The sequence below is a fragment of the Felis catus genome, chromosome A2 (assembly GCF_018350175.1).
Source record: "Felis catus isolate Fca126 chromosome A2, F.catus_Fca126_mat1.0, whole genome shotgun sequence".
Lineage (NCBI taxonomy): Eukaryota > Metazoa > Chordata > Mammalia > Carnivora > Felidae > Felis > Felis catus.
The window spans coordinates 55,891,465-55,917,592 of NC_058369.1; the positions used below are offsets into that span (position 1 = coordinate 55,891,465).

The 26,128-nt window shown below is 44.7% G+C and overlaps 1 long non-coding RNA gene across 1 annotated transcript; it reads left to right on the forward strand.

The window, feature by feature from the left end:
- The first annotated feature begins 249 nt into the window (after window positions 1–249).
- On the forward strand, window positions 250–26,108 carry LOC123383779. The gene is made up of 3 exons (XR_006593983.1): window positions 250–1,698; window positions 24,786–24,902; window positions 25,780–26,108. It is a non-coding gene; the product is annotated as an uncharacterized LOC123383779 (long non-coding RNA).
- The last annotated feature ends 20 nt before the right edge of the window (window positions 26,109–26,128 follow it).

Genomic DNA, 26,128 nt, shown 5'->3' on the forward strand with positions numbered 1-26,128 from the left:
GTTGTTCTGCCATCCTCAAGCAGGGCTCTGGGTCTAAAACAGGCGCTCCTGCTTCCCACAGCACGCCTTCTGTCCCCTCTGTAGAAAGAGAAAAAGCAGAGAGGAGGGCAAGCACCTTCCTTCAAAGGGCACGCCCACAGGTTGCTTACAGACTCTGCTTGGATACTATTGGCCAGGAGCAGCTCACATGACCCTGCTTACATACTATTGGCCAGAACGGAATGACGTGGCCGCAGCTGCAAGCGATTCTGGGAAATGTGTTTCACGGGTTACCCGCAAGCTGGGCCAAAATGCCTGGGCTCCTGTAACCAAGGCCAGAAGAGCAGGAGGGTCCTGGGGGATGAAGGGGCCTCCCCACCACCCCCGTGGAGTGGATTTTTGATGGGAGAACATGGAGCCGACCAGTGAAAACAATGAAGAGCCACGTTCTCAGTTGCAGGCTGGGTTCCCAGGGAAGCAGTCTCTGAGAGGTCTATTTGTGTGCAGGAGGTTCGTTCGGGAGTGCCTTGGGGGATGACACCCAGGAGGGTATCAGGGATCGAAGGAAGCAGCAACGCATGTTGGGAGAAATATAACTGCCACACAGTTGCAAAAAGATGCCTCAAGGGATGCCAGGATTGGGGAGCAGGTGGTGGAGAGAGCTCGGGAGCTACAACGTCCGTTGCATCCTTCTTTTCCTACCCCACCCCAGCCAGGGGAGCAGAGAAAGGCGTGGAATTAGGTTTGGCCAATCCCATGCCGTTATCCAGGATTGGATCCTTCAGCAGCAGGAAGCCGTGGTTATGGGTAGTTGGAGGCCATACTGACTGTTGAGGAATAGGGACAGGCAGAGGGCCCACTCCAGCAGCGGACGTCTGCTAAAGATCCCACTGCCCAATTCCCTACCACTGGTACCCTGGGTTGTGGCTCATTTTGGAAACCTTTCCTCCAAATATCCCGGATCTCCTAGAATCCTTACAATAAGCCCCCCTTCGGGACTAAGGCAGCCAGAGTCAATATTTGGTCTTTGCAGCCCCAAAGCCGCTAATCTCAGGGCACCTCTAAGATGGTTCATTGAAAGAAGAATGTCAGGGTGTGACTGTGTTTTGAAACACACCGTGGAGCCCAGTAGATGAGATATAAGCAGGAAGCAGTTTTATTCTTTCTCACAACTGCCCTTTTCCAACCAGCTCTGGGGACTTGTGTCTCCCCATCCTTTAGGCAGATCTCATGGTTTTTGGTCACTTTCTGGTGGAGGAAGCAGGTCACTGGGTAAAGCAGAGGAAAATGGGGCTCCCAAAACGGACCTAACGGAGCATCTCCAGACATTGCCCGCTCCTTCCCTTGGCTCCTCATTGTACCGGTAGAGGAACTGAGGCCCAGAGAGGGAAAGTGACTTACTGGGTGTCACTCAGCACAGAGGTGGAGGACAAGAGGGAACTGCATTGGTCTCTCACGGACAGGGCATGGTACTGGGCAAAGCTCGCCCTGCTGTTGCACGGCTCCAGGTGGATCCCACTCTTCATGGCCATCTGAATTTGTGGGACTGGTTCATTGGTGATGTTTATCCTCCAGATATTGTTGTTCTGGAGCAGCCGAAGGACCACATGACCCAGAAGAAGGCCAAGACCAGGGTTTTAATCTTAGGGCAAGGACATCAACTCGTTCTCCTCCGCAAAATGGAAGTAACACAGAATGAGGTTCATCATCAGTTCAAAGGTAACCGATACTCAGAGAGGGGAAAGTAACCTGGGAAAGTCCCACAGCTCAGAACCCAAGTGTGGCGGGTCTTTTGCAAGAATGGTTCCAATCCTCAACCAATCTCCATACCTGTACCGTTTAAAAAAAAAACTTGGTAAAATACACATAACGTAAAGTTGACCGTCTTAACTATTTTTAATTGTACAGTTTGGTAGTGCCGAGTGCCTTCACACTGTTGTACAGCCATTCTCTAGAACTCTCCACCTTTACAAGGTTCAGTTTTACAAGCTGAAACTCTACCCGGTAAACAACACCTCTCCATGCCTCCCCACCCCGTCCCCCAGCCCTGGCACGTGGCAGGGTTTCCCTTTTTAGGGCTGAATAATATTCTGTTGTGTGCATATGTCACATTTTGTTTATCTGTCAATGGCCACTTGGGTTGCTTCCACCTTTTTGACTATTGTGAATAATGCCACTAGGAACACGAATGGACAGATACCTCTTCAAGGCCTTGCTTTCTTGTGTTTGGAGTATATACCCAGAGGTGGGATTGCTGGGTCAATTTTTGGAGGAACCACTCTACCGTTTTCCACAGTGGCTGCGCCATTTTACGTTCCCACCAACAGCGTACAAGGGTTCCAATGTCTTCGTGTTCTTGCCAACACTTAACTATTTTCTGTCATTCTCCTAGTAGCCAGCCTGATGCGTGTGAGGCGGTACCTCATTATGCTTTTGATATGCGTTTCCCTAGTCTGTGCCTTTTGCAGTGTGATGTGGGGAACCCTCCCATCAAGAGGTGGAGTCTGTGCTGGTTTATGCTTTGCTTTGGTGGTTACTGGTGGTTAGTTTCTGTGGCAAGCCTGGACCAAAAGAGGCCCCACACGTGTCTGCTCTCTCCCTGGAACCTGCCCAGCTACCGTGTCAACAGGCCCAGGCTAGCCTGCTGGAGGATGAGAGACGTGTGGCCCAGTTATTCCTGTTGCCCCAGCCGACAGCTGGCCAACTGTCAGGCATGTGCACGTGGCCATGCTAGACGTGCCAGCCCAGCCAGGTGGTCACTTGCACCTCAGAGGAGCCAAGCCTGGTTCACGTCAGAGCCGCCCAGCTGCCCCATCGAGTCACGAGCAATAAATGATCGGGTTTTGTTGTTTTTTAAGCCACTAAGTTTGAGAATGGCTTGCTGTGTAACGATTGCTCACTGATATATCGGTGTCTGAGCTCCTGCCCTGGGGTTTGATTCTCCACTTTCCATGGACTGGGACTCTCCTGATTTAGGACAGGTGAAACTTTTACCTAATTCCTGGAAGAGAAGACCAGCTCCTTCTCTGGCATCTAGCCCACAGAGGTGGAGGGACTCTTTTGGAATACCAGTCTTTCCCCCCAGCCCCTAGTTCTATCGAGATCCAATTGACCCACATCACCGTATGAGTTTCAGGCATGTGGTATGAAGGCTTGACTTCCATATATTTTGAAATGATCACTACAATACGTTTAGTTAACATCCATCACCTCACCTCACGTAGATACAATAAAAAGAAATGGGGAAAAAAAGAAAAAGAATTTCTCCTTGTGACGAGAATTCTTGGCTCTTAACAACTTTCAGATATATCACACGGTGGTGGTAACTACAGTCATCGTAATGTTTATCACAGCCCTCGTATTTATTTATCTTACACCTGGAGGTTTGTACCTTTTTTCCACCTTCTTCCAGTCCCCCCTCCCTACCCTCTGCCTCTGGTGACCACAAATCTTTTTCTATAAGTTTTCTTGTTTTTTTGTGATTTTGAGATTCCACATATAACACACATCATACAGTATTTGTCTTTCTCTGACTCATTTTGCTGAGCATAGTACCCCCAGGGTCCAGGCATGTGGTCTTGTTTTTTAATGACTGAGGAATATTCCATTGTATATATGTTTACTCATGTCTTCTACCCGTTTCTTAACTGGATTATTTGTTTCTTTCTTTCTCTTTATTTTTTCTTTTCTTTTTTTTTTTGTGTGTGTTGAGTTTGATAAGTTCTTTACAGATTTTTGGATGCTAACCCTTTATCAGATATATCATTTGCAAGTATCTTCTTCCATTCCTTAGGCTGCTTTTTCATTTTGTTGATTGTTTCCTTTGCTGTGCGGAAGTGTTTCGTCTTGATGAAGTCTCAATAGTTCGTTTTGCTTTTGTTTCCCTTACCTCCTATATGCACAACCTCTTTATCCATTCATCTGTTGATGGACACTTAGGTTGTTTCCGTGTCTTGGCTATTGTGAATACTGCTACACTGAATGTGAAGATATGTTTTCAAGTTAGTGATTTCATTTCCTTTGGATATATTCCCAGAAGTGGGATTGCTGGATCATATGGTCGTTCTATTTTTGATTTTCTGAAGAACCTTTACTGTTTTCCGTAGTGGCTGAATTAATTTACATTTCTACCAATAGTACACAAGGGTCCCCTTTTCTTCACATATCCACCAGTGTTTGTTATCTCTTGTCTTTTTGGTGATGGCCATTCTAACAGGTATGAAGCCATATCCCTCTTGGTTTTGATTTGCATTTCCCTAACAGCTAGCAATGTTGAGCATCTTTTCCGGTTCCTGTTGGCCATTCATATATCTTCTTTGGAAATGTCTATTCAGGTTTTTTGCTCCTTTTTTTTTTTTGTTTGTTTGTTTATATTTATTTTTGAGAGAGACAGAGCATGAGCGAGGGAGGGGCAGAGAGAGAGGGAGACACAAAATCCAAAGCAGGCTCCAGGCTCTGAGCTGTCAGCACAGAGCCAGATGTGGGGCTTGAACTCGTCAACCACGAGATCATGACCTGAGCTGAAGTCGAAACTCAACCGACTGAGCCACCCAAGCGCCCCAGCTCCTTTTGTTTCTTTAAGCAAGCTCTACGCTCAACATGAACCCATGACCGCAAGATCAAGAGTTGCATGTTTCACCGACTGGGCCAGCCAGGCACCCCATTTGCTTTTTTTTTTTTTAAAGCTAAGTTTTAAAAATTTATTTACTGAGAGAGAGGGGGGGGGGGAGTGGGGGAGGGGCAGAGAAAGAGAGGGAGAGAGAGACTCCCAAACGGGGTCTGCACTGTCAGCACAGTGCCTGACACAGGGCTCGGTCCCACAAACTGTGAGATCATGACCTGAGCCGAGATCAAGATCCAAACACTTAATGCACTGAGCCACCCAGGCACCCCTGCTCCTTTCTTAATTGGATTTTTAAAAAAATTATTATTACTATGTTTGCTATTGAGTTATATGACTTCTTTATATTTTTTGGATATTATCCCCTTATTGTTTTTTTCCATTCTGTAGGTTGTCTTTTCACTTTTCACTTCGTTGATGGTTTCTTTCGCTCTGCAGAAACTTTTCAGTCTGATGTAATCCTGCCTATGTATTTTTATTTATTTTTAAAAATTTTTTTCAACATTTCTATTTTTTTGAGGGAAAGAGAGAGGCAGAGCGTGAGCAGGGGAGGGGGAGAAAGAGAGAGATACAGAATCCGAAGCAGGCTCCAGGCTCTGAGCTGTCAGCACAGAACCCGACACGGGGCTTGAACTCACGAACTGTGAGACCATGACCTGAGCTGAAGTCGGAAGCTCAACCGACTGAGCCACCCAGGCACCCCTTGCCTGTGTATTTTTAATATTGCTGCTAGTCATATCCAAAAAGTCATCACCAATGGCCATGTCAAGGAGCTTTTTGCTATATTTTCTTCTAGAAGTTTCATGGCTTCAGGTCTCATATTTAAGTCTTTAATCCAATGTGAGTTAATTTTTGTGCATGGTGTAAGATAAGGACCTAGTTTCATGCTTTTACATGTGAATATCCAATTTTCCCAGCACCATTCATTGAAGAGACTATCTTTTCGCCACTGAATATTCTTGGCTCCCTTGTCCCTCCAAATATTAGTTGACTGAATATACTTGGGCTTATTTCTGGGCTCTCTGGAATCTCAGTATTTTTTTTTAATGTTTATTTATTTATTTTGAGAGAGAGAGAGAACACACTGTCATGAACTGTGAGATCATGACCTGAGCCAAAATCAAGAGTCAGACGCTCAACCAGCTGAGCTGCCCAGGCACCCCTGGAATCCCAGTGTTAATTACTGCCCTTAATGGGATGCCTTTGGTTCAGTCCTCATATGGCCCTCAGGACCCATCATGTACTTATCTTCCTTGTCTCCCCAGAAGGCAGGCAGTCATTAAGCAAGCATGACTGAGGTCCATGCCAACTTCTGTGTGCCCTTTTGAAGGTGAATGAAAGTGAGGAAAGAGAACATACTTCCCCATAGGTGGCTGCTTCCAGTTTTGAGACCCTCCACGGGGGCTGGAGAGATCTTTACTGTTATTAGGCCCCCAGGTGGATCCAAGATGCAGCCTGGTCTGGGAACCAAAGTCAGGATGCCTGTGGAAAGGCTCAAGCAGGTGAGACACCAGGTCAGATCCACGTTTTAGAATGATTCCTCCTGGTGGGCAGCATGCTCACTGGGTTAACAGGCCTCCCCCGCCACACCCTGCCCCCTTCACCATCCTCCCAGGTAGAGTCAGGCCTTGGCCCTGATGGTCTCCCATGGGCCCCTGAGGTACTCTTGTGGCACACACCCACACATTCGCCATCTCCTTCACCAGCCCACAGGCTCACAGAGGTCTCCCAGTAGCTAGCACAGGACCTAGAACAGGTCATGGTGACAAAGAGCACAGCCCGCCCCCATCAGACGCCCAGGATTCCGCGCCCGTACCTGCCGTCCCACCCTGAAAATCGTGGGCGGGGGTCCAGCCGTTCTATAGGCTTACAGATGTGTTTTCTCATCTGTAAAGTGGGAATGGGAATGGCACCTGCTTCACCGTGCGCTGTGAGGTTTCAACAGCTTCCTGCAGGAAACGATACATGGGCATGCGCTGGGGTCCTCACGTGTCTTGCTGATTCATCATTAAAATAAAATTTGAAATCTGAATTCAGGTATAATGCACAGACCTAAAATATATATTGTCTTCATTTGCCAAATCACGGTGTGGAGCCCGTCCCACTTCAGAAAAATTGTCCTTTTCCGATGAATTTCCCTCCCCACTAGGGGCCACCACTGCTCTGATTTCTAAAAGGATAGATTGATTGACTTTCGTCTGTTCTTGAACTTTGAGGAAACGGGGGCATACAGATTGCACTGTTTTTGTGTCTGGCTTCTCTCATTCAGCATTACGCCTGTGGGGTTCGTGACTTCACGTTTATTACGGACTGACATTCCATTTCCTGAATACACCACTATTTCTGTGTCCTCCTGTTGCCAGACAGTTGGGTCACTTCCAGCCTGGAGCAAAGAGGAATAAGCCTCCTGTGAACAGTCGTGTGCAAGACGGGTGTGGGGGACATATCTTTTTACTTGGGTAAATACCTAGTGGCGGAGTTGCTGGGTATAAGCAATTGTATAATTATTTGCATAAGCAGCCGCCAAACAGTCCTCCAAAGCAGTTTTGTCCCCACCAGCAAAGAAGGAGGGTTCCAGCTGTTCCACAACCTTGGGGACATTTGGGGTTGTCACTCATATTTGTTTTTAGTTGGTCTGGTGGGTGGGAAATGATGTCTCACTGTGGCATTACTTTACATTTCTCTGATGAATGATGGCGGGCACTTTTTCATGTACTTATTGGTCATTTGTGTATCTTTTATGAAGTGTCTGCTCATTTTTACCCACTTTTTTTTTTCAAACTAGGTTGTTTGTCTTTCCAGTATTAATTTGCTAGAGTTTTTTTTTTTAATTTTTTTTAAATTTTTTTTTCAACGTTTTTTATTTATTTTTGGGACAGAGAGAGACAGAGCATGAACGGGGGAGGGGCAGAGAGAGAGAGAGACACAGAATCGGAAACAGGCTCCAGGCTCCGAGCCATCAGCCCAGAGCCTGACGCGGGGCTCGAACTCACGGACCGCGAGATCATAACCTGGCTGAAGTCGGACGCTTAACCGACTGCGCCACCCAGGCGCCCCAAGTTGTTTTTTTTTTTTAAATATATTCCAGAAGCAATTCCTTTGTCAGATATAAGTGTTGAGAATATTTTCTCCCAGTTTATGTCTTGCCTATTCCCTTTTTTTCCCCTTTGGCGTGTAATTGATAAATAATAAGCGGCAGGTATTTAAAGCATATAAACTGATACATTTTGATATATACATATATAAATATATGGAAACACTGTGAAAACCGTCATCATAATTCAGACACTAAATACATCTGTCACCCCCAAAAGTTTGGTGGTCCTGCTTTGTGATTCTTTCCTCCTGTGCCCATCTCCTGCCACCCAGCCCCAGACACCCATTTATCTACTTTCTGTTACTACAAATAAGTTTATACTGTCTAGATTAAAAAAAATTTTTTTAACATTTATTCATTTTTGAGAGAGAGCGAGACAGAGTGCAAGCAGGGGAGGGGGAGAGAGAGAGGGAGACACAGAATCCGAAGCAGGCTCCAGGCTCTGAGCTGTCATCTCAAAGCCCAACATGGGGCTCAAACCCACCAACCGAAAGATCATGACCTGAGCCAAAGTCAGATGCTTAATCGACTGAGCCACCCAGGCGCCCCTGTGTTGTCTAGATTTTTGTATAAATGAAACCATAGAGTATGACTCTTTTTATGTCTGGCTTTTTTCACTCAGTAAAATTATTTTGAAATTCATCCGTGGTATAGTATGTGTCAATACCTCATTCATTTTTACTGCTGAAATGTACTCCATTGTATGGATACACTACTCCTTGTTTATCCCTTTTTCTGTTGGTGGACATTTGGATTATTTTTAGTTTTTTGGCTGTATCAACCAAAGCCCCTATGAACATTCATATACAAGTCTTTGTGAGACATATAATTTCTTTTTCTGGGTAAATGCCTAACAGTAGGATTGCAGTGAGATTGCCAAAACATGTAGCAGGTGTATGTTTGACTTTTTAAAAACTGCCAAACTAGGGGTGCCTGGCTGGCTCAGTCAGGGGAGTGTGCAACTTTTGATCTTGGGGGTGTCAGTTCGAGTCCCACATTGGGCATAGAGATGACTTAAAAAGATGTTTTTTTTTTTTTAATTTTTAAAAACCGCCAAACTGATTTCCAAAGTGGTTGTGACATTTTACACTCCTGCCAGCATAGGATTCCAATCCCACTGCATCCACCCCAACATTTGGTGGTCCTTTTCATCGCAGCCATTCCAATGGGTATGTAATGGTAGCTCAATGAGGTTTTCATTTCTTTAATGATTAATTAAAGAAATTTCATTTCTTTAATGATTAATAACGTTGAGTGTCTTTTCATGTACTTATTTGTCACCCGTTTATCTTGGGTGAAGTGTTTGTTCAAATCTCTCGTGTATTTTTTTTAGTGGAGTTTTCTTATTGAGTTTTGAGGGTTCTTTGTGTGTTCTGAATACACAGTCCTTTATCAGATACATGATTTGCAAATACCTTCTCCTGGTCTGTGGATTCTTTTCATTCTCTTACCAGAGTCCTCAAAGAGCAGAGATTTTAAGTTTTGATGAAGACCAGTTTATCCATTTTTTTTCTTGTTTGGTTTTGTTATTTAGAAATATCTGCCTGCCCCAGGGTCACAAAAGTATGTTCCTGTGTTTTCCTGTAGAAGGTTTATGGTTCCAGCCACAATAGATTGCACATTATTTTTTATGTATGGACTTGATTACTCCGTTGTTATAGCATCATTCATTAAAAAGTTTTCATCTCTTACTTGAATTATCTTTATATAAGATATCTTTATAAGGACAAAGTATATTTGTAAAGGGTCTATTTCTGGACCGTCTTTGTTCTACAGATCTATCTGTCTGCTCTTATGTCAGTATCGTAAATGCTTGACTACAGAAAGCTTGATTGCTAGCTTTATAGTGAGTCTTTCAGAAGTTTAAGTCCTCTGGACTTGTTCTTCAGAATTGTTTTGGCTATCCTAGACCCTTTGCATTTTCATACACATTTTAGGATCAGCTTGTCAATATCTACTAACCAGCTTTGTTGGTTTTATTGTTTCCTTGGATTCGTGTTGAAATTTTAGGTGAATTTGGAAAAAAAATTTTTCGGTCCTCTAATGGATGAACATAGTGGTGTATCTGCCCATTTATTTAAATCGTTAATTTCTCTCACCATTGTTCTGTAGTTTCCAGTGTAGAGATCACACCCCTATTTCATTAAATTCATTTCTAAATATTTTATGTTTTCGTTGCTATTACAAATGGTGTCCTTTTACATTCTCTTCTACTTACTTGTTGCTAGTATATATAAACACGAGTTTTATGTATCGATCTTGTATTCTGAAGGCTTGCTAAATTCACTTAATTTTTCTAGTTTTTTTTTTATTTTGTTTATTAAGATTCTTAAGTTTTCTGAATACAGGATCATGTTGCCTGTGAATAGAAACAGCTTTATTTCTTCCTTCCAGTATGTATTTTGTTGTTGTTGTTATTGTTGTTACCTGTGAGAAATAGGCCCACCGACCTAATCAAAGGAGGGACACAGACACTCAGAGCACAGTGAAGCCAGACTTTAATCAACATTCTTGCAAAAGCAGGTATCTGATGGACAGACACAGCCGGGGCAGTTATAGCAGACAATTTATCTCCTAGCGTGCAAGTCCCTCCCCTGATTCCTCATTGGCTGAGCATTAGAGAGGTAAGTCCCTCCCCTGGTTCCTCATTGGCTGAGTACTACAGAGCTTACAGCCTTACCTGGATGTCACCTATGCCCCTGTAAGGCAAAAAGTAGTCTGATTGGAACAAATGTACATTCCCTGAGGTGAGGCACAGACTCAGTCCCTCCTCCCTTTGTTCTTTGGTGTATGCTCATTGCAGAGCCCATGAAAACAACCTGGTGAAAATAAGCCCAGGAAATGGACAGGGGAAGAAGAAGCAGGAAGTGAAGTGTCTAAGGGTTTGGGACTCCATTGTGTGTGTGTGCGTGTGTATGTGTGTGTGTTGGGGGCGGGGGGTTGGTTGTACATATTTCCATTAGGCTGTAAATCTACTGGTAACTAGGCAGCACAGCTTCTATTTGATATTTCTGAGAATGAATCCCTCCCTTCTCCCTTCTGAAAATGAATCCTTCTCCCTTACATTACCTTGCTGCACGGGGCTAGAACTTCTGGAACGATGTTGAATAGAAGCGATAAGATTAGACATCCTTCTCTTTTTGCTGAGATGGAGAAGAGCCTTCCGTGTTTCAGTATTTCCAAGTTTCACCAACAACAAACATGGTAACTGAATGCATTTCATACTGCACCTTATTAGCCTGAAGATGTTTCCTTTTCTTCCTACTTTGCTGACAGTTGTTATCACAAATGGGTATTGAATATTCTCAAATGCTCTTTTCTGCCTCGATGAGATGGTCCCAGTATTTTCCCCTTTTATCTTGTTAATGTGATGATGTGTATTGACTGAGTTTTGAATGTTAAACCAAATTCGCATTCCTGGGATAAGGCCCTGGCTTCTATTCTCCCAATATTTTGGTAAGGATGTTTATGTTTCTAGTTAAGAGGGATATTTATCTGTAATTTTCTCTTCTTGTGATGTTTGGTGTCAGAATTATGTTGGCCCACTAAAAAGAGTAGGGAAGCATTCTCACCTCCTCTATGTTCTGGAAGAGATTGTGTGAATTAGAATTATTTCGTCCCTAAATGTGTGATAGAATTCCCACTGGGAAGCCATCTTGTCCTGGAATTTTCTTTGCGGGAAAGTTTTTTATCGTGACTTTAATTTTTTTTTTTTTTTTTACCAGCCAAAGTGTCACTCAGAGTTTTAATTTCTTTTTTTTTTTTTTTTTTCTGTTTTGGTTAGTTGTGTTTTTCAAGGAATTTGTTAATTTCATCTAGGTTGCCAAATTTATTAGCATAAGTTGTTCCTGATACTGAAAACTTTAACATCTCCTTTCAGTGGACAAGAAAGTAAAATGAAACATCATGAAGATATAGAATATTTAAATAATACTATCAACAAACACGTCCGAATTGGTATTTGTAAACTATTATACCGAATACTTGTAGGATACACATTCTTTTCAGGTGTCGTGAAGTATTCACCGCATATATACCACATGCTAGACCCTAAAACAAGTCTCAAAAATTGTATTAAATCAGACATTAATCAAAATAAGCTATTCTTCTGGGGCGCCTGGGTGGCGCAGTCGGTTAAGCGTCCGACTTCAACCAGGTCACGATCTCGCGGTCCGTGAGTTCAAGCCCCGCGTCAGGCTCTGGGCTGATGGCTCCGAGCCTGGAGCCTGTTTCCGATTCTGTGTCTCCCTCTCTCTCTGCCCCTCCCCCGTTCATGCTGTCTCTCTCTGTCCCAAAAATAAATAAACGTTGAAAAAAAAAATTTCTTTAAAAAATAAGCTATTCTTCATACCCACTATGATGGACACAATAAAGAGAAAAACAGAAGCTAACAAGTGTTGCCAAGGATGTAGAGAAGTTGGAACCCTTATGTGCTATTGATGGGAATGCAATCGAAAGCAGGGCCTCAAAGGTGGTATTTGCACACCCATGTTTTTTTTTAATTTTCTTAACATTTTATTTATTTTTGAGACACAGAGAGACAGAGCATGAGCAGGGGAGGGGCAGAGAGAGAGGGAGACACAAAATCCAAAGCAGGCTCCAGGCTCTGAGCTGTCAGCACAGAGCCCTACAGGGGGCTCGAACTCATGAACTGTGAGATCATGACCTGAGCTGAAGTCAGATGCTTAACTGATGGAGCCACCAGGTGCCCCTGCACACCCATGTTTATTGCAGCAGTATTCACAGTAGCAAAGCAGGGGAAACAACTCAAGAGACCATAGGCCAATGAATGGGTAAACAAATGTGGCCTACACACCCAGTGGAATATCATTCAGCTTTAACAAAGATGGAAATTCTGACCCAGGTTACCACAGGAATGAACCTTGAGGACACTGTGCCATATGTGAAATAAGTCTGTCACAAAAAGACAGATCCTGTACGATTCCATTCATATAAAGTTCCTAGAGTCAGATTCATAGAGATACAAAGTAAAATGCCATTTGCCAAGCACCTGGGGGAGAGGGAAGCGAGAGGTGTTGTTTCATGGGGACAAAGTGTCAATAATGCTAGATGAAGAGAGTTCTGGAGACCGATGGTGGTGATGGTCATACGAAACTGTGAATGTACTTAGTGCTACTGAACTGTGCCCTTAAAAGTGGTGAAGAAGGTAGTTTTCGTGTTATGTTTATTTTGCCACAATTAAAAATAAAATTAAAAGGCTATCTACACAATCTCAAGAACACTTGAATATTAAACAATCCACTTTTAGGTAAGTGATGAATAAAAAAGCCACAAGGGAATTTGAAAGTATTTCGAACTTGAATGATAGTGAAAACACAGCGTTTTGAATTTGTGAGAAGCCAAGAGGCTTAGAGGAGATTCAAAGCCCTTTCGATGGTTAATTTTCATGTGTCGGCCGGATTGGGCCACGGGGGCGCACAGACATTTGGTCAAGGGGTATTCTACGTGTGTCTGTGAGCGTGTTTGTGGGTAAAGTTAATATGTGGAAAAGAAAAGGTGGGGGGGGGGCGCCTTGGCTGGCTCAGTCAGTAGAGTGTCTGACTCTTGATCCCACCAGTGGTGAGTTCAAGCCCCATGCTGGGCATGGAACCTACTTCAAAAACAAACAAAAAACATCTGACTGGGTAGCCTGAGTAAAGCTGATTGCCCTCCCCAGCGGGGGATCCAATCAGTTGAAAACCTGAAGAGAATAAAAAGCTGAATAAGAGGGAACTTCAGTTGCCAGACTATTTCAGCTGAGACATCCGGTCTCCCGTCTTCAGACTGGAACTCACACCTGAGAGCTCTTCTGGTCCCAGGCCTTCAGACTCTGACCAGAACACCATTGGCTCTCTTGGGTCTCTAGCTTGCCGACCACAGATCTTGGGATTTGCAAGCCTCCGTAATCGTAATCTTGTGAGTCATTCCTTATAATGAATCTCTTTAGACATGCACACACATATACTCATATCCTATTGGTTCTATTTCTCTGGAGAGCCCCGCTAATACAGCTCCAAACAGTTATATCAGAAAAGAATAAACTTTGGGGTGCCTGACTGGCTCACTCAGAAGAGCATGTGACTCTTGATCTAAGGGTCATGAGTTCAAGCCCCACACTGGATGTAAAGATTATGTAAATAAATAAAACAAAAAAAAAAAAGAGAGAGAAAAGAATAAACTCTTTTTTTAAAGGAATACTTTTCTCTGTTTTTTTAAAATGTTTACTTATTTTTGATAGAGAGACAGAGCACAAGTGGGGGAGGGACAGAGAGGGGGGAGACACAGAATCTGAAACACACTCCAGACTCTGAGCTGTCAGCACGGAGCCTGACGTGGGGCTCGAGCTCACGGACCGTGAGATCATGACCTGAGCCGAAGTCAGACGCTCAACCGACCAAGCCACCCAGGCGCCCCTTAAAAATGTTTATTTATTTTTGATAGAGAGACAGAGCACAAGTGGGGGAGGGACAGAGAGGGGGGAGACACAGAATCCGAAACACACTCCAGACTCTGAGCTGTCAGCACGGAGCTGACGTGGGGCTCGAGCTCACAAACCATGAGATCATGACCCGAGCCGACGTTTAACTGACTGAGCCACCCAAGCACCCCAAGAATATATTTTTAATAAAGTACAGAACCAACTCGCTAAGGTCAGGCGGAAAGGTGAGATTACTTGGTCCAGCAGTCTCTATGTGGGAAGAGCCAGGTGAATGCAGACAGCCGGGTTCCAGGATCGAGGGCTTAACCCCCAGGCTGCATCTCGGCTTATGGTCCTACCGTTGGCTTGTGTCAGGCTTGCAGGGGACGTCAGTCAGATGGAGGCCAGTGGTCAGGCTGACCCTAGGGGCGTGGTATTCCCAAGGGCAGAATTTGGGCCGGTGGATGGAGAACAGCTCTAGCTGGCAAGGCAGATTTGGGATTGACATACAGCAGAACGCATGACAGGCGGGTGAGATGGCAGTGAGTCCTTTGTCCCTGGACGTGTTCAAGAGCAAAGTCAGACACTAACTTGTCACTATGCACAGGCAAACCCTATAATTAATGTTCAAACCAGGATTTAATGGACACTCCTCAGGAAGCTATCATGTTCTGCCTAATTTGTCTTGTTTTTTTTCAAGGATTATTTTTTACAAGTTATAATTTTCTGGTTCTTGGTCTAAAGACTGAAGATACTTTATTTTTTTATTATTGAAAAAAATTTTTGATTTGTTTATTTACTTTGATAGAGATGGAGACAGCATGAGTGGGGAGGGGCAGAGAGAAAGAGAGAGAGAGAATCCCACACAGGCTCTGCTGTTTGTGCAGAGCCCAATGCGGGGCTTGAACTGATGAAACCGTGAGATCGTGACCTGAGCTGAAACCAAGAGTCAGACGCTTAACCGACCGAGGCACCCAGGTGCCCCAGACCATGAGGATATTTTAAATGGAACATGGCCCATTTCCCTGTCTGAAAAGAAACATTTAAACAAACAAAATGGTCTTATCCTCAGGAGTATGGAGAAGGCATTCGGATTTCACCCCAGTCTCAGCCCCCAAATACATCGGGCCCAGGCTCTGGGTCAGGCTCTGGGATCACAGGCATGTTACTCTACCTCTCTAGGTCTCAGTGCGCTCATCTGTAAGATAGGTATAATCGTAAAAGTGTGCATTTGCTGGGTCTCTTAAAGCACCTTGCCAATTGCTGTGTCCTGCGCTTTGATTTTCAGCGAGGACAAAAAGATCACAGAGGAAAAGCAGCCTCTGAAAAGTAGAAAGCTGAGTGCACACAGAAGGTGTAATTTTCTCCTGCCTGGGAGGGGAAGAATCCCGAACTTGAGAGACGAAGCTTTACGGGATAACGTCTCTTCAGCATCCGAATGCAGCCCATTTTTGGCAAAAGACGCATTTAGTTCCGTGACAGGCAAACATCTCATCCCAGCTCAGGGATCAGAATTTGGCATTTGAGAACAACAAAATGTTTCATGGCAGCAACTGGACAGCCTTTTTACTTTTTTTTTTTTTTTTTTTTTAATGACTAATCTCCTTGGGTCGGTGTGTTCCTGGGCTGACCCTAGCAAAATAAAACTGAGACTAATTAGTGTAGAGGAGATAATACAGATGGGACCAGTTCCTGTTTTCATGGACATCTCCAACCCAGAGAATAAAAACAAGAAAAGAGTTCTGATTTTTAAAAATCACATCCTTGGAAATATCCTTGGCAGTGGCCTGAATGTCAGGAGAACTGGGTTTGTTTTTTTTTTTTTTTTCAATTTTTTTTTTTCAACGTTTATTTATTTTTGGGACAGAGAGAGACACAGCATGAATGGGGGAGGGTCAGAGAGAGGGAGACACAGAATCGGAAACAGGCTCCAGGCTCTGAGCCATCAGCCCAGAGCCTGACGCGGGGCTCGAACTCACGGACCGCGAGATCGTGACCTGGCTGAAATCGGACGCTTAACCGACTGCGCCACCCAGGCGCCCCGAGAACTGGGTTTTAATTCTCGCTCTACCAACCGAGTGGTTATGTGACCCTTCAGAAGCTATTTTCCTTGCTCGGTTTCCAAATCCGTAGAGGGGATTGGTTTTACTTACCTGCTGTGACATACCCCCAGTTTCTGGCACTGTTTAGAGCTCCTAAAACCCTTGTGATTTCCTATGTAATAATTGCACTAGGAACATCCTTTGTTCTAATATTTGGTCTTTGACTCTGGTTCCTGACACAGCACTCCTAAGTCCCTTGGCACTTCCCGAATGATAGGAGTGTGTTTTGTTCTAGTGAGGTGACTCTTGGTGATCTCTTGGCTAGCTTCAGCCTGGAGGCTGGTCCCCAGAAAGACCAAGCCATGATCAGAAGCTTAGAATTTTCTGTTCCCCCCCCCCCCCAATCCTCCAGGGAGGGAAGAGGAGCTGGAGATTGAATTAATGATCAATCACGCCTGCATGATGAAGCTTGAATAAACACCCCAAAGCGGAGTGTTCAGAGAACTTCCGGGTTGCTGAACACATCCATGTACCAGGAGAATGGCACACCACAATTCATGGGGACACTTGGGACTCTTCCTGACTTTGCCCCATGCACCTCTTCATCTGACCATCCGTCTGTAGCCTCTATACTAAACCAGTAAGTGTAAATAATTGTTTCCCTGTGTTCTGGAAGCCATTCTAACAAATTACCAAACCCAAGGAGGGGATCGTGGGAACCTCAGTTTAGACCTGATCAGTCAGAGGGGTAAGTGAGAAGACGAACTCGTGACTGCTGTCTGAAGTAGGGGACGATCTCGTGAGACTGAGCCCTTAACCTGTGGGATCTGACACTATGTCCAGGTAGATAGCATCAGAAGTGAGTTGAATTGTAGGACACCCAGCTGGTGTAGAATTGCCCGATGGGTGGAAAATGCACACATCTGGCACCAGAAGTGAAGTGAAGTGTGGTAGCAGTGTGAGAGTAATGCAGAAGCACAGGAGTGCTTTGTCTATACAGCTGCCGAGCTGTGAGGAGGGAATTACATTAGGAGAACAGGGCTAACCCTGTAAAGAGCTCACCACCCAGCAAAAAGGTCCATGCTTCTTGCTTTAGAAGCATCCTCTGGGACACCTTCCCCCTTCCCCACCCCTACTTGACACTGGGTTGGGAGGTGTCTGATGGGCCCCCACAACAGCCTCTGTTTTCCACTGTCTAAGCTAACGTGCACTCTGTTACTTTAAACTTTATTGTATTTTTGTTAACAACCATTAGACACGTCCTTGCAAAAACCCAAACTCTAGGAAAATACACAGGCGGAAACAAAAGCTCACCTACTCTTCCATGCCCCAAGTGAAAGCCTTGGTGGTCAGCCTTCCCCGCTAGACTGTTCAAAGTTCTGGTCACCAGGTCTGATATAGGGTGGGAGTTGTGGGGGGGGGGTTCCCCCTACACCACCAAGCGATGCTCCGAGGCCAGCCCAGCTGTCTTGGAATCCACCGCAATTCTGACGCTCTCTACCCGGGGATAGTGCCATCCCACAGGCTAAGGGCTCAGTCCCACCAGACTGGCTTCCATTTCAGATGCCAGTCGACAGTCCAGGTTGTCACCTGCACTTCTGACCAGTTGGCTATAAATCAGAGGTTCCCACAACCCACTCCTTGAGTTCCTGTGAATTTGCTAGGAGCAGGAGGCCCATTTACTCACTTGATAGTCGATTTATTACAGAGGATATTAAACGATGTTTATTACAAAGGATATTATTTATTACAAAGGAAAAAATCAGTCAAATGAAGAGATACCTGGGGTGAGGTCCCAGACGAAGGAACTTCTGTCCTCATGGACTTTGGGGCACATGGAAGCATTCTGGTCCCCAACTTGGAAGCTGCGAATCTCCTCCTTTTTTTTTTTTTTTTTTTTCTTAATGGAGGCTTCATTACATAGTTAATTGATTAAATCATTGACCGTTGGTGACTGATTCACCCTCCAGCCCTTCTTCCTTCCTTGGAGGTCAGGGTGTCGGACTGAAAGTTCCAGCCCTCAATTCCTGGTTGGTTCCCATGGCAACCAGCCCCCACCCTTAGGTGCTTCCCAGAAGTTACTTCATCACCTAAACCCACTTGTGGTGGAAAGGGGCTTGGGAACGACAAGACTCTCATTTTACTGCGAGGGCTCTGAAGCAACGTTGGCAACTGAGGACCAGAGACCAAATACTGTGACCCGAGTTGCTCTTATCGGTCAGGCAATTTCAAGAGTCTGGGCAGCTGTGGGCCCGGAACTATGGACACAGAGCAAGCATACATGAGAAATACATTTTGGTCATCTGAAAGGTAAAATACGCATCTCCTGTAAGTTACACTATCTCACATGCTGTAAAAAACCCGAGACGCCATTCAATCCTTCTCTGTATGCCCAGTTCACCCACTGGAGGAGTAACTATAAGGACACTCAACAAACATCTACTAAGTGAATCAGCACTCCGTTGACTTCATTGTTTGTTTGTTTGTTTGTTTCTAAAGCATGCTGTCTGCATGAATAGATGTCTAAAGCTAATCTTTCATATAGTTACAAGAGCTTACAATCATTTTGTTGACATTGTGGCAAAAATTCAATGGAGGAAATTTTCAAAAGATCTTACTGGCTTTATTCAGTGATTCAGGGATTAGGCAACATCCCCTCTAGCAGATAGAAAGGAGCTGTACAAAATGAAAGATTTTTACAGGATGAAGGGAGGGGGAAGAGGGAAATTCTACTAGGCAAGAAAGCAGGTTGGTTATTGCAAGGTTACTTTCCTACAGGGGAAAGAGGGTCAGAGAGCCTGTGCTGTCAGCACAGAGCCCAACGCGGGGCTCGAACTAGTGCCAGTGCTGATCAGGCGATTCCTGATGGGATGAAAATGTAACTAACTTTTTCAGGGCCACACAGCCAAAGGTAGGTAGCAGAGTCGGGATCTGGCCAGCATGTGCAAAGGCCATCGGAGTGAGCATTATCCCGGATGCCTAGGTGGCTCAGTCAGTTAAGCATCCAACTGTTGATTCTGGTGCAGGTCATGATCTCACAGTTCCTGGGTTCGAGCCCTACATTGGGCTCTGCACTGACTGAGCAGCTGCTTGGGATTCTCTCTCTCCTTCTCTCTCTGTCCCTTCCCCACTTTGCACAGGCAGGTATGTGCTCTCCCTCCCTCTCTCTCTCTCAAAATAAATAGATAAATATTTTTTTAAAAAAGTAATCAGTATCCATATGTGGGCAGTAGGAGTGGTCTGCTCTAGGTACAGGTAGTAAGAGGATGTATCGTCTACAGAGCATTTAAAATCAGTAATAAAAATGGACTGAATGAAGGTCTCTGCTTTTTATTATCACCACACACAGGCCCTATTAAACAATGTCAGTGCATATTTATTATTTAGCACAGTGATCAAATCCACAAATCCTGGGAAACACAGCTGTGGGTCTGAGTTATGAGGAATTGCAGTGGCTACTACTGAGGGTTTAAAAGAATCTTTGTGCGTGTGGCCAATACACATAACATAAAATGTATCATCTTCGCCATGTTATGTCTATCCACATTGTTCGGCAAATAATATCCAGACTTTCTCTTCTTGCAAAATGGAAACTCTGTCCCCATTACATAACTCTCTGCCCCCCTCCCCCAGCCCCTGGAAGCCACCAACTCTGCTCTCTGTCTCTGTGAGCTTGACTACTGTAGGGACCTCATGTACGTGAAGTCACATAGTATTTGGATTTTGTGACTGGCTTATGTCACTTACAGTGTTCATCCATGTTGTAGCATGTGTTAGAATTTCCTTCCTTTTTATTTATTATTATTATTTTTAATTTTTTTAATGTTTATTTACTTTCAAGAGACAGAGAACACACACACACACACACACACACACACACACACAGGAACACGCATGCCACGCATGCAAGCGGGGGAGGGGCAGAGAGCGATAGAGACACAGAATCTGAACAGGCTCCAGGCTCTGAGCTGGCAGCATGGAGCCTGATGTGGGGCTCGAACTCACGAGCCACGAGATCATGACCTGAGCTGAAGGCAGATGCTTAACCTACTGAGCCACCCAGGTGCCCCTGAACTTCTTTCCTTTTTGAAACTTGGATAATATTCCACTGTATGTTTCTGCTATATTTTGCTTACCCATTCACCTGTTGCACACTGAGGACATTCATCTGTGGAACATTTAGGTTGCTTTTACCTTTTGGTTAAAAGTTATCGTGAATAGTGTTGCTATGAACACGAGTCTACAAATATCTATTTGAGTCCCCGCTTTCAGTTGTTGGGGTAAATACCCAAAAGTGGAATCGCTGGATTATCTGGTAGATCAGTTTTTAACTTTTTGAGGAAACACCAGACTGTTTCCATATTGGCTGCACCCTTTTACATTCCCTCTGGCCGTGCACAGGGTTCCAATTTCCCCACATCTTCATCAACACTTGTGGTTTTGTGTGTGTGCGCGCGTGTTATTTTTATAGTAGCTGATGGGTATGAAGTACTATCTCATTGTAGGTTTTCATTTGCATTTCCCCAGTGAATAGTGATGTTGAAAATCTTTTCACATGCATATTGGCAATTTACAGATCTTCTTTGGAGAAATGTCTAAGTCTCTTGCCCGTTTTTTAAATTGGGTCACTTGTTTCGTTTTTGTTGTTGAGTTATAGGAATTCTTTGTGTATTCTGGATGTTAACCTTTTGTGAGTATATGCTTTGCAAATATTTCATTCCATTGTGAAGGTTGCCTTTTCACTCTTTTGATCATAACTTTTGATGCATAGAAGTTTTAAAGTTTGATGTAGTCCAATTTGTTTTTACTTTTGGTGCCTGTGCACTATGGAATTTTGGTAACGTATATGCTCTAAAATAACACACTTACAAAACTGACGTTTTAATAAAACACTAGGAGTTGTTTTTTTTTGTTTTTTGTTTGTTTTTTTTTTTTTTTTTTTCAGAAAACTCCTAGTTACACAGTTGGCTCCCCAGATACATGGATTTAGCTCATGTGTTTGTTCCCAGAGTAAATTTGTAACTTTTTGGGCATTGTTTGAATTTGCTTCAGGGACAGTGCTTGTCTGCAGCCCCTAAGGCAATACACGTTCCTGTGTTTAAATGGTAACTACAAAATAGACAATGATAGTACAGTGACTGTGAAGACAAAGAAAAAAACCCTTTTTTGTGATTCAGCCGTTCTAAGCCACTTAGAATTCTTATTTGGTTTAAATTTTATTTTAGTATTTTAAATGTTTATTTTTGAGAGACAGAGAGAGAGAGAGAGAGAGCATAAGCAGGGGAGGGGCAAAGGGAGAGAGGGACAGAGGATCTGAAGCTCCCTCCACACTGACAGCAGAGAGCCCGATATGGGGCTTGAACCCCTGAACTGTGAGATCAAAGTCAGATGCTTAATCAACTGAGCCACCCAGGCACCCCTGGTTTAAATCTTAAAATGTGAGATAGAGTGCCAACCACAAGGGGTAATTTTTTTTGTTTGTTTGTTTCCTTATTTGTTTTTGAGAGAGACAGAGAGAGAGAGAGAGAGAGAGAGAGAGAGAGAGAGAGAGAGTGCAAGCACAAGTGGGGGAGGGGCAGAGAGCAGGAGAGAGAATCCCAAGCAGGCTCCACACTGTCAGCACAGAGCCTGATGCAGGGCTTGATCTCAGGAGATAATGACCTGAGCTGAAACCAAGATGCTTAAGCCACTGAGCCACCCAGGCACCCTGCAAGGGGTGATATTTTTGGTAAGTGCAAGTCTAACCTCATACTTGAACTATTCTGCTGAATCTCCATATTAGCCTGAAATGGAAATTTATTTTTTTCATTGTCTACTTTTTACTTATTATTTAATGGCCAGTATACTACTCTCACATTATTCATTATTGCAATAGGCCACTAGGTAAATGTAAGTTTAAAAAACAACAACATACATCAGTGGCTATGACCTGTGTTGCCTGTTCAGGCACCTGAGTGGACTGGCCCGGCTGGCTGGGGTGGATTTGGGAAGCCAGGAGCAGGCTCTGCCCTCCTCCAGGTTTGGTGCCCTGGAGATGTCTGGGGATTCCCTTTCGTGTCCAGCTAGGGGTGCCCAAGGCAGGCTCGGCTGGCTGGGCTAACATACATGCGCCTGGGCTCCTGAGGGGCTCCGAGTAGAGCTGCAATCAGTCCAGGGCTCGGGGACCAGGGGCTCCAGCAGCCCAGGGGAAGCTGATGGGCTGAAAGAAATGCCCACTGATCCTGATGGAGGACGAATGCGGCCCGTGTGAGAAGACCTTCCCGAATGAGAGTAAATGCACAAACGGATGTTGGATCCCACGAGCAGGCAGCTTGTCTGCACACAGATAGAGAACAGCAATTTCTGTAATTAAATAGCATGATTATTTCACACAAGATGATGTTTTGGAAATCATTTTGCAAAGGCTGAAGCCATGCCACTGCTCCCAGCCTCTTTTTTAAAATAATTATTATTTAAAAAAATTTTTTTTGATATTCATTTATTTTTGAGACAGGGAGAGACAGAGCATGAATGGGGGAGGGTCAGAGAGAGGGAGACAGAGACTCTGAAGCAGGCTCCAGGCTCCGAGCTGTCAGCACAGAGCCTGACATGGGGCTTGAACTCACGAACTGTGAGATCATGACCTGGGCCAAAGTTGGATGCTGAACCGACTGAGCTACCCAGGTGCCCCTAAAATTATTTTTTTAATATAAGAGGGTGACAGTCCTTTTTTTTTTCCTTTAAGTTATTTATTTATTTTGAGAGAGAGAGAAAGGGAGAGAAGTGCGGGGGAGGGGCAGAGAGCATCCCAAGCAGGCTCCGCACTGTCAGTATGGAGCCCGATGCAGGGCTCTGACTCACGACGGGTGAGATCATGACCTGAGTTGAAATCAAGAGTCAGATGCTTAACCGACTGAGCCACCCAGGCGCCCATCTTTCTTAATTTTTAAGTGTCTAAAATGCTGAGTTTTCCTGCTCAGAGATGCCCGAAAGTTCATGTTGAGTCCCCCTTTCCTAAATTTCCAGGGACCCACAACCAAAACCTAGCTGCAGCCTCGTGCAACACGAAGCCACTGCTGCTGCAGACGTGCCCACAAGTGTGTCACAGGGCAGGCACACTCAGCACGAGGGTGCTCCAAAGTACACACTTCTACTCCAAAGCCAGAGGGGAAACACAGAAATCACCAGGGGCAACATAAAGGGGGAGCCTATAAATTAAAAGCTCATTTCAACCAACTGCAACGTATCTGAATCTTACTTGGATCCTGATTCTTCAAAAAAATTCTTCGAATGTTTTTATTTTTGAGAGCGACAGAGCATGAGTGGGGGAGGGGCAGAGGGAAAGGGAGACACAGAATCTGAAGCAGGCTCCAGGCTCTGAGCTGTCAGCATAAAGCCCGGTGCAGGGCTCGAACCCACAAGGGCCCGAAACCACAAAGTGCAGGATCATGACCTGGGCCAAAGTCGGACGCTCAACCAACTGAGCCACCCAGGCACCACAGATCATGATTCTTTTTTTTTTTTTTAATTTTTTTTTTAACGTTTTATTTATTTTTGAGACAGAGAGAGACAGAGCATGAACAGGGGAGGGTCAGAGAGAGGGAGACACAGAATCTGAAACAGGCTCCAGGCTCCGAGCTGTCAGCACAGAGCCCGACTCGGGGCTAGAGCTCACAGACCGTGAGATCATGACCTGAGACGAAGTCGGCCGCTTAACCGACTGAGCCACCCAGGTGCCCCAGATCCTGATTCTTAAAACACACACTGGGGGGAAAATGTGACATTCATGACACAGTTGGAAATTTGAACTGACTGGATATAACCGAGGAATTATTGTTAGTTTTTTAGATGATAATAGTATTGTGGTTATAGTGTACATATCAAAGGGTCCTTCTCTCTTAGAGATACACGTGTTAAAATACAGAGGAAATGACAGGATCTCCTAGATTTGTTTCAGAACGATATGGGGACATTCAGCCTGGGGTTGTCTGCAGAAGACACCGGACTGGCCGTGGACTGTTATCAATGGAGTTCAGTATACTACCCTATCTACTATTGTGAATGTTTGAGATTCTCCATTGCAAAATTAAAAAAAAAAAATTCTTGCGGAGTGATAGTGGATAGGCTCGAATAACAACATCCCACTAGGAAGAAAATTGCTTGCCTTTTAAATGATCGCTCAACCCTCATCTGCTCAAGAGCAAGGCCCTTTCATTGGGCCAGTCTGTGATCCTGTCTCGTGCTTGATCGTGGCCCCACCCGGGAGATGTAGGCCTTGGGCCCTAAGCCTTTGGCGGGGGAAACAGCATCTGTTTGTAACTTAATGGCTTCCCTTTGCTTCGTTGTATTTATTTTTCGGCTACCTCTATTTTGGCGACTATTTTGGTTTCCTATTTACAGAAGTGACAAAGTTTTCTTCTTAAATGTATGTAAACAATTTGATTTAAAGACAAGAAATAGCACAGGTGGTACTCAGATATTGTAGGACTTTTTTTAGGGTGGCAAGAAATGACAAGTACGGGAGGCACCAATGCAGTCACAGGAAACATACAACCGTCTTAACAAAATCCCGGGTCCCTTCCATCTGGGAGGTTCTCTGTGCCTGGGGCAAGATGGTCTGCTCAGGCCTACTGTCTCCCTGAATTTCAGACGAAGCACCTGACACACAGAAGGGAGGCCAACAGCAGGCAGCGGAGGCAGATCACACAGGGAAGCCTGGCTGCCAGAATGGACCCCAGTTGGGCATCAGACGCCATCCACTACCAGGTTGGGAACCAACTAAAACGAGGGAGGGGGTGAGTGCAAGGACAGCGTAAACGGGAAAATCTTAAAGGGGGAAACTATTTTTATCCACCGTTTTGTTTCCCATTGGTTGTCTTCTGCTGGGGACATTTCCTAACTGCCTTAAGTGAACCAAACAGGCAGTCAGCAAGCTGTGTTTACCCAGATTATTTAGTTGGGGCTCTTTGTATGTTTGTTTTTGTGTAATTAAACTTCTGATATCTTTATAATTAAAAAAATTTTTAATGTTTTTAGTTTATTTTTGAGAGAGAGACAGACAGACAGAGCATGAGCGGGTGAGGGGCAGAGAGAGAGGGAGACACAGAATGCAAAGCAGGCTCCAGGCTCTGAGCTGTCAGCACAGGGCCCAACGCAGGGCCTGAACTCATGAATGGTGAGATCATGACCTGAGCCAAAGTCGGATGCCTACCCGACTGAGTCACCTAGGCACCCCAAACTTTTTATAGTTTTTAGTTTTTAAGATAATTTTATTATTATTATTTTTAAGCTTAATTTTTAAAGTTTCTTTTGAGACAGAGAGGGAAAGCAGGGGAGGGCAGAGAGGGAGGGAGACACAGAATCCCAAGCAGGCACTCCACTGTCAGTACAGAACCCAACACTGGGCTCAAACCCACCCACCATGAGATCATGACCCCAGCTGAAACCAAGAGTCAGAAGCTCAACGAACCGGGCACCCAGGTGCCCCGAAGATCATTTTAGAGCCACCTGCAGTAGGAAATAATACAGAAGGATCCCACGCACCCTTACCCACCGATGGACTGCAACCAGAAAGCTGACACGGATGCAGTCACGATACAGAACATTTTCATCACCGCGAGCATCTCCCCTGTTGTCCTTTTAGAGTCACATCACCCCCAGGCCCGCTTGGCCAGACCCTCAGCCTTGGCAGTCGCTCGTCAGCTCTCCGTTTCTAGAATCTTGCCACTTCAAGATGTCGTATGGATGAAATCAAACAGTATGAAACCTTTGGGGACTGGCTTTTTTCCACTTAGTGAAATTCCCTGGAGATTCACCTGAGACGTTGCATGTATCAACAGCTTGCTCCTTTACTACCCAGTGGTATCGCATGCCATGGGTGGGTCACGGTCTGTCTAACCGTCATCCCTGGAAGGACCCCTGTGCTGTTGCCAGCTTCGGGTTACTCTGAATAAAGCTGCTATGAACATCTTATGTACAGGTTTTTGCGTGCA